This window comes from Numenius arquata, chromosome 1, assembly GCF_964106895.1.
Source record: "Numenius arquata chromosome 1, bNumArq3.hap1.1, whole genome shotgun sequence".
In the NCBI taxonomy this organism is placed as follows: Eukaryota; Metazoa; Chordata; class Aves; order Charadriiformes; family Scolopacidae; genus Numenius; species Numenius arquata.
Genome location: NC_133576.1, coordinates 38,678,819 through 38,688,858, shown reverse-complemented (window position 1 = coordinate 38,688,858; position 10,040 = coordinate 38,678,819).

Here is a 10,040-nt window from a genome sequence, read left to right as displayed (position 1 = left end):
TTTAAATCAGAGGCCCATATATGCAGGCAAACACAGCACTTTTTCATATGAAAAAGAGATTCCAAGCAGCCAGCAATTTTAGAGGTCCATTTCTCTGCTGCTGCTGCTCATCTTAGAGTGGCCCAATATATTATTTTGAAGTTCAACATGCATTTTTTTTTTCCTTCACCCAAAACTGAAGTTATTCTTCCAGTTATCTGCAACTTGTTAGTGAAACAGTGACCATTCATATACTTAAGGTTTGGCCAAAGGTATTTAATCGTGAGGTCACAGATGTTACAGGTCTGCATGCAGAACTAGTGCTTCCCCCTTTCTCCAGAAAAGTACTATGGGTAGATAGATGAGACTAAGATTTATTCTCAGTGCTGCAAAATTTGTGCTCTGAAACGTGAATGAGCTCTTCACAGAAATATTTGTGAGTTTTGTTTGCTGTTTTATAACCTTGGGAAAATATCTACCTTTTTCTCCTGGAAATGGCCAAACAGCTTCTTGGTAACTTTTCAAGAAAGGTAAGTTAAAAGAGAACCACGGCATCTTTTGAAATTTAGTCAATCCTAAGAAATTACATTTAGAGTTTTATCATTATCACTACTAGACCATCATTAGTGACAAAATAAATTTCAGTGTTTGCTTGGTTCCTGTTAAAGTTACAGAAACCTGTTTGAAAAATAAAGGCTAAAATGTGCATAGGTACTATATAATAAATTATATAGTTGAAAAGGGATATGCAAAGACAGTAATCTCAGAAATAATTTTTGTCCTTTCCTTAAATTAAGATAGAGAATCACCATGCTACAGTGAGTTTTATATATCACACCTCTGCCTGGAAAACTTTTAAACTATAATCATTATAATTAGAAAAGTTTAAAGGATACACATGTGTATTCTACACTACTGCTTACAGTGAATTGCTTTGTTATGTGTGTTAACTGATTGGGGGTTTTTTCCTGATTCTTTGTCAACCAGTCTGGTTTTCCTTTTCATGTGTTTATAAAGGAGGGAGGTAAGCCTTACCATCATCTCTCGGACTGTTCCACTGAGATCACTTGTCTCCACCAACTACAACAAATGAAGAGATTCTGAGATTTGATATAAGTTCATTGCATTTATTTGGTGTAAAAAATTCAGGAGACTAATGGTCCTTGGACCATAAATCTTCTTTGTTACAGGCTTAATGAAGTGAAAGCCTGTTAATTTAGGTGAACCTCTGATGTGCTTGGGCCATGGGTAAGATGAAACAGGTATCACCGATGTTTTTCTCTGGAACTAGAGTATTAAAATGATGTTTTAAAGCTGTGTACAACATTCTGACAGTCTACTCCCCCAAGGCAGAAAGAACTTTTTCACACCCAGATTTTTTTCTAGAAAGTATCATAACCCTTCAAGCCCTCCTTGACCTGTTTCTGTAGCTGAACTGTGGAATGTGTAACGTATATCTGTGTAGCATATATATATATATATGGACTATGTCAGAGAGTGGGCTGGTCTTCACATGGGATTAAATCATCCCAGCTCCACTGAACTTGGTGCTGCAGATGGGAAGAGCAGGGATGGAGGGTGGGGGAAAGTACCGGCCAACATCTTCCTTTCTTATGCCTCTCCTTACACTCCTCCCCTGTGGACCTGCTGCTGGTCTTGCTGGAGACAGGATACGGGGCTCATGAACCTAGTCCAACCCTGGCAGCTGTTGCCATAATCCTTAATGTGACTTCAAAAGCATGCTGAACTCTCTTGTGTTCGCATTCAAAGTCTCTGAATTTGTCTCAGAATACCTTTGGGGCAGGGAATTACTGTTCCTTGTACTTCTCTGTAGTGAACAGCTAAAGGAACGAAGATTCCTAAAAGTCAAATTTTATACAGGACACTTGTTCTGTAAAGACAGGAATAGCCATCATTCAAGCTTCGGTCTTTTAATATAAATATTTTCCACAATGTTGGTTTTTTTTTTTTTTCCCTGTCAAACCAAGGGCAATAACCATTAAATATCAATTTATCTTAATAAATAAGAAAATATTAGAGAATGAACCATTTATGAGATGTGAGCAAAGGTTTTGAGCTCAACAAACGAGCAAGTGCATATGTAGGTGAATTCTTGTCTGACCCACACTTCTCCTGCTGAGAGAAACTGATTTTTTTTATTTTATTTTATGTTGTTGTTGCACAGAGGAAATTTGAAAAATATCTAGAAGATTTTGTAGCACAAAGCCTTTGCCCTAGTCTGACTTCAGATGGCTGCTCACTTGGGATTTAACTTCTGAAGATAAGAAGAGACTTTTTTACTGTAAGGGTCATCAAATACTGGCAGGGGTTGCCCAGAGGAGTCTCTGTCCTAGGATATACTCAAAAACAGACTGGACGTGACCCTGAGCAACCTAGTTTGGGTGGCTCTGCTCGATCTTGGGGGTTGGACCAGGTGATTTCAAGAGGTGCCTCCCAGCCTCAGCCATTCTGTCATTCAGACAGAGATGCTGCTCTGTTCTGTATGTGGAGCCCACATCCTAGAATTTATTTCAAACTTTTATTAACTATGCAATTACAAATAGATGTTTTTGAAAGTCAGATGGAACACAAACATGGAAGTAAGATGATATGTTCTTTATTTTATTTTCAGTTTATTATATTCACTAACATTTCTCTATAGGAAAGTTTTCAATTAAAACCTCTGGAAATTGCACATGTTGAAAAGAAAACACTGATCTGCTTTTATGTGGTAAAAGGGTTCTAGGACACAAGCAGTCTTAATGATGAAGATCTGTCATCTTTACAGTTTTGTTTATGTATTAGGAACACTGAAGAACTTGCAATTGCTTTCTTGGAGAGGAAAGGCCTCAGGGACTGAAGATACTCCAACCATTTCAGGAACCAAGCATAACCTGTGCTTTGGTTCCTATGATGGCCACAAGTTGAGGTGTTAACCTTCATCTATCAGCCTGACCCAGCCTTCCCAATGCAGCTTCTCCTCCTCCAGGAAATTCCAGGTGATCTTCAGAAGTGGACACTTGGAGGACATGCTAGCTAGAATATCTTAACAATGCCATTCCTTTCATTCTTTTTTGATGATGTTTTCAATCAGTGGTTTTCTATAAAATATTTACACGTGAAGATGGTCTAGCAAGGTTATCAGAAAATTAGTAAAGCTAATAAAAAGCCTTGGGCTGCAGCTAATGAAACCGTAAGCAGTATCAGACTACATGTGCACATTAATCAGCAACTCTCAGAATAAAACCAGCTCCACTTAAGTTGAAATCTACTTTAGTGAATATCAGTTAAGGATCCTGATCATAAAAATATCAGAAGAATAATCGAAGATTTCTGGCCACAGCATGCTTTCTGTACTATGTATAATCTGAGAAGAAAATGAGATTTTTGGAGTCCAGCGTCAGCAATTTAATCCCAAATCCACTAAGGCAAATACCTCATTGACAGTGGTGTAAGATATATTTACTCAGACTGTTTTATTGCTCCATGGATACTTCAGCTAAACTTCAGTATTATGTTAAGGAGCCTGAAAATACCCTTCCCGGCAACAAGGGATGACACCAGCTCAATACTTTTTATGGCACTCCTCCAGTGACAGACGTTGGATTTTTGGGTCCCTCTATTATATCGCAGTTCAGGATAAGAATCTGATTGTTTTCAAGTCATTATGTCTGGATTTCAAGCTGTTTTGGCTTGTAACACTAAAGTTTTAAATCAAGTGGGAAAACTCAATCAGTTTTTAAGATTTAATATTCGCTTGTCTTTAATATAGCTCTAGGTACACTCCATTTTAAAACGTGGTAGGGTTGTAGCCCAAAATGGGCTCTGCCCTTACTAGCATAAACTGGCATAGGTCCATCAAAGGCAAATGGAGCTATACTGAATTATCTTGCCCTAAGTTCTATGGATGATTTTAATATTGTCAATATGGATAATCAGGGAGACTTTCAAGTATATCCACTTATGAGCATAGAACAATTAAGCTTTCTCTGGTGGCTTTTTTCAGTATTGTGTTTATAGTTGTGAAATACCTTTCCATTCTTCTTTCTGCCTTGGTAAAACATGTAAAGGCAGAAGTAAATAAAAAAAATATCTATTTATCATGGTGAGAAAATCAGCATATTCACAGCAGTGTATAGATTACACAAGCAGGAAAGAATCAGGAATTAGTTATGAAGGAAGGCTTAAGTACTCCAAAGCAGTGAAATAACTGTGCTGATTAATTTCTCAGCTTGTAAAAGCATTTTATTCATTCCTAAAAGGCGCTGCACTAAGTATCATGCTCACAGCTATAGAAGTTGCTCTATATCAACTGGATTGTTTCAATTAACCTGTACTTTAAGCTAATTAAGAACCGCAACTCAAAAGAGATCTAGGAAGGCCGGTAGTGGATTTCTCAATTACAACATCATTGTTTCAGATATGATCATCTTCTCCTGACCCTGTCTTTGATTTTTGTAGCGAGCTATCAATGTCATGGCTAGAGAGGAAAAAGATACACTTAGAGCCAATTTGAGTCTTGTTATATATATAGTGCTTTCTCCAAAGGGGCGTTGGGTGATGCCACCCCTAATATTTTGACACAACACCGAAAAAAGAGGGATTTTGGCTGAAATGTTTTATCCTCTTATGTTTCCTACAAAAAAGGCAGAAAAGTGTTTCTAGTGGGTCCAATAATGGGACAGTCATCAGCTAGTTGCAGAGAGCATTCATGCAGCAACACAATAGAGTGGACAGAATGTGAATTAGTCAGGATTCAGGAAAAAACAAAAGCCCAGTCAGGAATGGAGAATATGGAGAATGTGACTGTTTTCAACTCACAGTGTAATGCTAATGCTGAGGTCTTCAGCATCATTAGCTATATGAGAGGCAAAAAGCAAAACATGTAAGAAATTGACTTCCAGATGCAACATAGCAGCTTGTATAATTTGAACAGCACAGAGGAGAGTCACTTAAAAATATATACAAGTTGCTTACAGAAATACAGTTTGTGTAGGCTTTGAGTTATAAAAACATCCATAAAAGACTATCATGTTAATGCATGGGCTTTAGGATAACACAATTTGTACATAGAAACTTCAGGCTAACTCTGAAAAAACATTTCTCCTTAACTTGATTGCATTTAATGCTGGAATTGTTTTCATGTATAATTCCTTTTGCAATTATAGGAAGTATATTAGATGAAAAGACTTCAGACATCGGAATATTAATGAACTTGATCCAAACCCCAAAGTCAATGGAATGGGAAGCCCCCCAAGGAGCTGAACACAGCTGGAAATGAAATGTTCAATCTCAATCCCAGCAAGACCAACATGATGTTAGCTGCAAGGGTAGGACCAGTTGAGAGCAAGCTCCAGACACTGTCTGTTCAACTTGCCATTAGAGTTAGTATCTGCATTGCACAATCTATGGACACTTAGACAAATGGCAAAGGCAGGAACTCGTGCACCTCATTATCAGACACATGAATAGAAGGTACTGGATACACCACACTGCCCCAGCTTTTATGCACTACTAAGAAATACAATAAATTAGCCTGAGCAGAGCACTGTCTTAGTGATGCTACATATTAGAATGACACAGAGGTGTCTTTACATGGCATATCCTTCTTCACAGAAGAGCCACATTGGCATGTTTTCCTGCTGTTCCCCTTCATCTTGCCTGGAGATGTGTCCTCCCCGTTGGGCTCTGTGCCTCCGTCACCCAGAGGGGCAGATCTGTGTAATGCTGGGGGTTGAGAGGTGGGAGCCATGTGCAGGCCTGGCTTGTATGGACCAAGGGCAGGCCGAGGTGGCTGGATGATGTTGATCTTGTACTTTTGTATTCGCATTTATGAATGTACATGTGCAAAAGTACATTCTCATGACCCTTGTCTGAATATGGAGGAGTCCAAGTCCACCCAAGACTCAGTGGTGCTGCAGCACTGCTGTCTATCTCAATGGTGAGATCTGGCCTTGCTGAAACCCCAGCAATGGGAGTGGGTTATTTATCAATACTAATAAAGCTGTCAAGAGCTTTATTGTCAAGAGCGTAGGGAGAGGCCCAGGTGGATCCTCACGTTTCACCACAAGTAGCACTGTGGGAAGTACAAATGAGATTGTTAATGAAAGCTTCCTCTTCATCCCCTGAGGAATAAAATCCTTCCCCTTCCTGTCTGCCACATGCCAGCCTCTCTGCGCCTAATTCAGGGACTATTTGATCCTTGGGTTGCAGCCCCAAAGGCATACTGTTTCCAAGATATACGAAGTCCAAATAGTTTGTCTGCTTCTCAGTGCCTCCACTCCTGCTCCAATTGCCTGTCTTCTTTCTTCATTTTTTCTTCTAGGACTTCCATTTTTTCCCCTCAACCCTTCATTCTTAATAGGCTTCCTTCTACTTCTTTCCTTTCCTTGACACTTGTATCCCAATTTACTCCTCTAGCATTTGTGCTAACTCTTATGCCCATAATAAAAATTAAGTATGATCAACATCAAGAAGAAAAGGGAAAGCACAAGCTGCTTTTCCATGTTCTCTTTGGCTGTGCAGGTGAAGTGTTACCTGCTTTGATGCACACCAGTGTACTTTTTCTAATAGAAGCTTTTTCTAGAGGGGAGAAGATCTCCCTGTGGATAGTGATTGAAGAGGGGAAGAAGCACAAGCAATCCCACATTCAACCAATTCCTCTCACACATAGAGAGAGGAAACCAAAGTCTGCTAATAGATGATTGTGGAGTTCTGAGCAGGGCTGGTATGGCACAGCAATGCACACTGCTTCATTTCCAGCACTGCCCGCATGTGCGCCTGCAACAATGGAACCCCTGTCTGGGCTGGAAGCACTGTGCATTGCCACAACAGGAACAATAAATATAAATAAATAAGATCTGGTAACTCAGATGATGAAAAATACACACATATATAATATACATATATGATCCTATATTATATTCTACTATATTATATATTCAAGTATGTAATATACAGATATTAAAATCCTCTAACTAGCTTTTGAAATTACGTGTTGATAGGTATATATATTTAAACCTGTTTATCTATACACAAAGTCAAAATCACATATATTGGTTTTTTTATCACAAATAGCATGTCATATGTTATTATCTGTGGATATGTAAAACAGATCATGCAAATGCCAAGTGAAAGACAAAATATTCACAGAGCAAACACAGTTTCTGTGATCCTTAGAATGATGAGCTTTAAATACAAAAACTACTGCTCTCTGTGAACTTAATTTTGCCAGGTGCTACATAAATGATGATGTGAGTTATCAAAATATAAATCATACATGTTTAAAATGAAACATTCATTGTTATGGGCAAACTTACAGTTTTTCTTCAGTAGTGGGGGATATTTTCCAAGTTCCTGGCTCATGTCTGTGGATGAGTGGAAAAAGGCCTACAAATGTCAGAACTGCTCTTGGCACTCCTTGCTACTAGTCCAGCTGGGACTGCTCCTGGGAGTAGAGACATTTTGGTTTGGGGACATTTTGTGTTGTGCACAAACACAAAGAATGAGTTGCAGGAAGGAGCAGGGGACTTCTGAGAAACCTCCAAAGTTTGCACTAACCCGTGGGATCTGCTGAAGCAGGGAAGTACCTACCATCCTAGAGCTGCTCCAGCTGGTAGTAAGAGGTGAACTATCTGCTGGAGTCCTTGAGAGGGCAAGCAGAAGCTCTCCTGTCTCTTCCTGCATTGATGACTGCATCAGAGCAGGAAAAAGAATATTTCTGGAGAACCAAGGGAACTAATTCCCCTGCTCTTGTCAATTCAAGAAGAAAAGGGCAGAAAATAACAGGTTCATAATATCCTTTCTCCCTCAGGTCCCACTCGATTTCGTCAATGCTGGGGTACAACAATAATAAAGTGAAATACTCTCTTTTTGACATTTAAGTCACTCTTTTGAAATGTGTGGAAGGAGAAAAATGAGTTAGGACACATTTAAATAATACTGGATAGAGATTTGGAACAGTCATTAATTTACCCCACCAGCTTACTCATAATTAATATTAACTCAAAAGCAGAAAAGAGAAATATGCACTGGGAAAGAGTACAGTTTAATAAAAAAGAGTATTAATTCTTCTCCCCTCTGCAGTATCTGTTAAAAGTTTTGGGTTTGGGTGGGTTTTTTTTCTGTAAAAAGGAAATATGACAAGAGCTTCTCAGGGCAGAAACATTCCTTTTGGTCAAATGTTGGAAACTCACATTGACTCCACTCATTTTACTGGAACTTTCTAGATGTCTATTAATGTGACTAAGAAGAAATTGATAAAAGTCTTTTCTCCAATGGAAAATGTGCCAGGATGTTCTATGTATATACAGCAGAAGTTTTCTTTTTCAAAAAGCCTCTAGTGTACCACATATTGGAGAAAAAATATAATAGGTCTTTGGCTGAGAAAGGTTTTCAGTAGGTTGCATTTGAGTTGCAGGTTATTTATGTCTTTTAGCTAAATAGTATGGTGGATAAAAGTATCTACTGCTCAGGGAAAAGCAGTTTTGCAGATTAATGTTAGACTGGTTCAATGGAGTGGATCAATGTTAGTTTGTTAAGAGATTCACTCTAGCATTTTTAGTGAAAAGAGTTTGGAAAGGGGAGAACTGCATTTATGGGTTTGGGAACATAAATAAAGAGAGCACTTGAACCAAAAGGAGCTGTGTAAAATGTGATGTTTAAACTTGCTGTAATCATGGTACTATTTTCATTGGGGAAATAATTTATATTTACTTTCCTATGTATTATGATGCTTCAGTAAAAATACTTGTGTCTTAACATTTTTAAGTTGAAAAATTAATTTAACCTCCTCATGTGGAATTCAGTGGTGTTTTGGTAACATGCTGTTAAAGAGAGAGGGAAAAAATTATAGAAATAATCTTTGACTTCAACTGAAGCAAAATTGAGGGCATGTCAGGAGAATCTGGAATAGTTCCACTCAAACAGCTCCCTCCTCTCCCCTGCCAACGCCAGCACAGTGCGCCATCACTCACATCCACCAGCTCTGCTCTACAGACCAGATTTCTTGTTGTGTCATGCCGCCTTCCACAGATCTCTGTGGCAGATCTCCCAGGATAGCTCTTCTTCATGAGCAAAGGTATAGAGGTTATTTGTGTCCCCACTGGCTGCAGGGGTGCTTGGGGCTTGTTCCTTGTGTGTTTCCAGTCAGTTAAGTGAGGGACAAATTTCCTCTCCTCTCCTCTCCTCTCCTCTCCTCTCCTCTCCTCTCCTCTCCTCTCCTCTCCTCTCCTCTCCTCTCCTCTCCTCTCCTCTCCTCTCCTCTCCTCTCCTCTCCTCTCCTCTCCTCTCCTCTCCTCTCCTCTCCTCTCCTCTCCTCTCCTCTCCTCTCCTCTCCTCTCCTCTCCATGGGATTTCCTTCTCAAGCACAGTGACGTGGTGTCAGGAGTAGAGGCAAGACATGTGGAGACCCAGAAATTATTTTGCAGGGGGATAAATGGGGCAAGTTAACAGCAAGGAGGTGAGGGAGTAACAGCAAGGAGGTGAGGGAGTAACAGCAGAAATCATTGAGGAGGTCAGTGGACAGATGACAGGAATGGAGGGTGGGAGATACCCAGGCATTTGGTTGGTCTGAGGGGCAGACAGTGGTTGAGAGAAGGCATCTACTGCACCATCTTTAAAATGTTCATCAGATGAACAGAGCCCGCCTCTGGCAGTGGCAGAATTTTTCAGGCACATGGGACGGGTTCACTGTGATGACAGTGTGATGACAAGGTCTCTGTATAGGGGCAGCACCATGGTCGGCCACAGGAGGTGTGAGGAGGCAGGACATGCAGGGGAGGTCCAAATGCTCATGAAACAGCCAAACCCAAGCCTGCAACCAAAGGAGCCAACCAGTGGATGTTGGGGCTCAGGAGATGAAGAAAGCGACAAATCATTTGGGCTTTTGGTTCCTATCTCCTTTGGAGTGATATTTATTTTGCAAATGATCTTGAAAGAAAATGTTTGAACAAGTGGAAAGATAAAAGGACAAGAAAGGGATGGTTTTGTCTCTTCTTTTACTCAGTTTATTTCAGCTTTTTTCTAAGGTACATTCGGAGTGAAAGATTTTTTGAAGATCC